This window comes from Ixodes scapularis, unplaced genomic scaffold (assembly GCF_016920785.2).
Source record: "Ixodes scapularis isolate PalLabHiFi unplaced genomic scaffold, ASM1692078v2 ptg003287l_1__unscaffolded, whole genome shotgun sequence".
NCBI lineage: Eukaryota > Metazoa > Arthropoda > Arachnida > Ixodida > Ixodidae > Ixodes > Ixodes scapularis.
This window is the reverse complement of record NW_024610313.1, coordinates 47,728-52,236: the sequence shown is the minus strand read 5'-3', so window position 1 is coordinate 52,236 and position 4,509 is coordinate 47,728. Positions and strand designations below refer to the sequence as shown.

Sequence of the window (4,509 nt, the reverse complement as noted above, 5' to 3'; positions counted from 1 at the left end):
CTTGCAGGCATCTTGCGCAACAGTCGGTTAGAGGAATCGGACACCGACGATCGAGAACATCATTGGAAAGAAATCCTTCCGGAGCCCCACAACAAAGCGCGTCAAAGACGCCATCTCGTTTCATGCAAGCCCCAGGCTCGTGTGAACAGAGCTGGCTGCAAAACATCGGCGATAAGGCTCCCAACATCCCGAGGATTTTTATGCCGTGCTCGATGTCCTAAATCGAATGTACAGCGATGCAGGTCCCAATGCAAAAGCACCAGAATCTATGAAAAGATGTGCGATTGGGAAAACATCTGAATAATTTGTAATATTTTATCCAGTGATCCCGGTGTTTCTCAGGCATTTGAGATTTCTCGGAGATTATGATTTAATTTTCTTTGCTCTGCTATCATCGAGGTAGCCTACAAGGCAACCAATGAACAACCTCTAATGCTGATCTTCGGCAGGAGCAGTGCTAAGCATCACAAGAGACGGGGAGGAGGGAGGCAGGCCCATACCTTGTCCACCAGTGAGGTAAGCGCAGGCGTCAGGTCATCCTTACTAGCTGGCAGGGGATTGTCTTGAAGGTGTCTAGGACCACAAACAAGTTGTCAATGCCCTGCAACTTCCACACCTGAAAGCAGGGCATGAAGCACCATTAAAAATACGAGTTTCCGAAACACTCCCCGCAAGTAGACGCCTCGTTTACTTGCGGGGAGCGTTTTATGAGGTTTTAGCTAAAAAGACGAGGCCGTGTTTCTGCAGTGTTTTACTGCAGACTACATTGAAATGTGGTTGCATTGCCTGTCTTACATGCAGGAAAAAGTAGTGCCCCACTCCTTGTAGCACAATCTTTTACCGGCTTCTCGTTCCTCAATACAACCTAAATTCATGGGAAACCAAACTCTGCTTCTCTATCCCTAGCAAAATGACAAACCCTCTTCTACAGCATCTCTTTGGCACGTTAAGCAAGGTTGCTGCTTTACGCAGCTATCCCTTCTTCAGTCTGCTCTTTCTCTTGAGAACACTCTGACGACCGCAGCACATCCAGCGAGTGCCTCGTCCCGCCGCTTTTACGGTAAGGTGTGGAAAACGGCACATGCTCCGCACCCTCACGTGACCCGCACACGCGCGCGACAAGGAGAGAAGACACCTGCACCGAAGCGCAATATACTGATTGGACCGTCTGACTACTTCGTTTCAGCTTAAGTACAGACGCAACCGACGCTACAAGCGCGAGCTCCGGGCTTTCAGCGTCCCTGTCGAGCATGCGCGGGCGCTCGTGCAGTGGATGCACTGTTCAGGGCCACATGCTCGCGCTTGTAGCATCGGCTGCGTCTGCACTTAAGCTGAAACGAAGTATAATTGCACACGAGAACAAAGCGAGAACCCTCCAGCCCCCTCCCATCTTTCCGCCCCATTAACGTTCAATCGGACGCCATTGCCCAATCAGCGCGTCTGTCAAAGTGAAGAGCATGTCGGCGTTTCTGCTCTCTTCACAACGCTTTCTCTCTCTCTGCCCTACGGTTTCCAGCGCAGTTTTGGGTTCGCATGGAACTTCTAAACGTGAGTAATGCGTCGCGTTCTATCCCGAACAGCAGTAGAAGAACGAAAAGATATAACATCTGTTTAGCGAGGCTGCGCGATGCGTTCGCGAGGTGACGGAACCAAAACCGCAAGCTGGCAGATGTGACAGAGGAGCCGGCGTGCTCCACTCACCTCGCCGACTCGGTCGACCGGCAGCTCGAAAAATATCCGGCCTCTGGCGGTTTCAGGTTGGGCGCCGAGTTTGCTCCAACATTCGTCCTTGGCGATGTGCTCAAGACCCGTCACGACCGTCGCCTCTATGCGGCATGTGGGGTTAAACTCGTACACCTTGCCCACGGGTTTCTCGCGCTCGTCAGATTCCGCCATTTTTTTATTTTTCCCGGATTGGATTGGATCGCGGGTCATGCTACTGTAAGTACGTTTTTAGATTTCGCCAGTCTTTCCGGCTTCCAGTAAAATCTGATTCGAAACCACCAAAAGTTTCATTTACCACGTCGACGGCGAAGCTTGAGCTTTCAACACGACTCGTGCGGCATTGTCCGTGCTTTTAATTTTCACGTCTTGGATGTCAAGTGTAATCTCTCATGTGGTGTAAGAACCAGGAAAGGGGGGAGGGGGGGGGGGGGGGGGGGCGCACTTGTTTGTAGTAGTTTCAAACTTGATCAACAATAAAAAACATACAAAAACCACCCCTTTCGCTTTATTTCTCCATTTTCGCAAGTTCCCATTTTCATCTGACTCTCGATTTGAATGTCGCACATATTCAAGTCCTTCAGAGCTTTTCTCTCTGGCGAAAAAGAAAATGTGTTGAGAAATGAGGGAGTGGAGGAGATGAGGGCGAGCGGGGACGTCGGAAGGTCGAGCTCTGGTTGTAATGAGTGGTGGGCAGACCGTACACTGCACTCCTCGAACGCGTTAGGACGCAGAACGGTGGGGTCCGTAATGATGCTGTTTAGAGGAAGATCACACTTTAAAAAATGAATACATCACACTGATTCGGGGGCCCCTGAAAGAATTGTTTTTATATTTTAACCCCCACTTACGGTGGGCGCCGTAAATGGCACACACAAGTTAACAATGTATAACTACTATAGTGTTTTTTCGTCAAACTGCATGCGGATCTAGGTATGGCACAAAGTTCCACTTGCAATGCCAGGCAATTGGCTCCCCATCGTTTCGGTTTTAGTTAACCGCTCAGATTGACTTTCTACTAGTTGCCATGCTTAATTGCAGATATAAAAGATTCTGCTAAAAAAAGCGCTAAAAATACAAGGACGAGGAACTAGACATACATAAGCGTCTCTCTGCTTCCTTGTCCTTGTATTTTTAGCGCTTTTTCCAGGTGATCATGGAACACACTGGCCCAAATTTCTACCTTAATAAAAGGTTCTGCTTGTGTAAGCTTACTGCAGTAATTCGGAAGCTGTTTCGCGTTTAAATGGCCCTGGCAAAAAAGAAAAAAAAATGTTAATTTGTATTATATATTTATTTTACACTATGTCGGTTTGAGTATGTTCCAGATGTGGTACGGCATGCCGTCTTCTCTAGAGATGGTAAAATAAGGCAATAACACTTACAATCAGTCAAAATTTCCTACAGTTACCTCCGGGGCAAAATCCTTGACTGTGTGAAGGGGCTTTAAAAAATCTCAACCAGGAGAAGGAGTAGCATTTTATGTCCGAAGTGACTAACTGCAGCTGCGGTGCCTAAAGCCGTAGAATCCTACACGAAGGAATATAATTTCCGCTTCTATTTTTTTTCCCTCTTTATTTATTTCAAATACTGCCAACCTTTACAGATTATTGCTGGTGGTGGTTCCAACAGTGTATTCGTCTCTAGAAAACACAAGGAGTTATACATAAAGAAAATAAACAATTGCATTGACTTAGTAAAATGAACATACAGCAATAAAGCAAAAACTATGTATAATAATAAACGCAATTACGCAATAGGGAGCAAATTAAGTTTTCCTTCAAACGCCTCTGAAGAAAAAAAAACAAAAAAAAAGTCAGAAAACACACTGATGTTTGGCATGTAAGGGTGAATCGAAAATTAATTATTTAAATGCCGAGATCGCCTTTCGGACGCTCTGATGTAATATTTTGTGTCAACGTTGACATAATTGAAATACAAGTAAAAAAAAATCGTGGATCTATTTATGCCATGCTGCTGAAGGCCATAGCTTCCCTTTTTTCAGCAAAGCCGTGACAGACTCGAGCCAAGCCATCTAGAAAAAATAAATCTGGTTACGAGACTTTCAATGCGCCCTTGTTCGTCTAATTGAGTTTATGAATAGAGATTCGGCCATGATCCAATTGGCCAAACCAGATAGAGAAATTCTTTGGGGCAGGCGAAAAATTCTATAATACTTTTTGTTCAAAACAAAAACGGAGCACTTTTTTATGTCATATATCCTACATTCTACGATAAACAGTTATTCAATGCATTCACATGACCAATAAACTTGAAAAAGATTTCGGCTACACGAGAGAGTAGAGATATTTTGATTTAATATATGCTTCACGTAACACTACAACAAATTGTGCGATATATAACTTTCTAAAGACAATCGCATTTCCAAAGGAAGCTACAAAAATCTATTTTCAGCAATGCTTGTATCACCAAAGGAAGCAAGGGTACCTCAATGTACCCTTAAGGCGCGTTCACACTCTTGCAACCGAGTACGACCGAGAAAGACTTCTTGGGACCGGATGCACTGAGCGGAGCTGGTCCTAAGAGATCGCAAGAGGCTTAAAAAACCGGTTTGGTCTCTCTCGGTCGCACTCGGTTGCAAGAGTGTGAACGGGCCTTTATAGCAAAGACGACTGTCGGGTGTTTAACCAGCTTCACAGCCTACAAAGAAAGCATACCCGGCTTTTTGGAAACGTATTACACCTTATGCGCCAAATTTACTCGGAAGCCGAGTGCGCACGTTCAACCGCACCTTACTCTCGCAGTCTTTCTTTTGATTTCATTGGG

General features: G+C 45.6%; 1 pseudogene; it reads right to left on the bottom strand.

Moving 5' to 3' along the window:
- Window positions 1–464: 464 nt before the first annotated feature.
- On the bottom strand, window positions 465–1,995 carry LOC121834694 (annotated as a pseudogene).
- Between the last annotated feature and the right edge of the window lie 2,514 nt (window positions 1,996–4,509).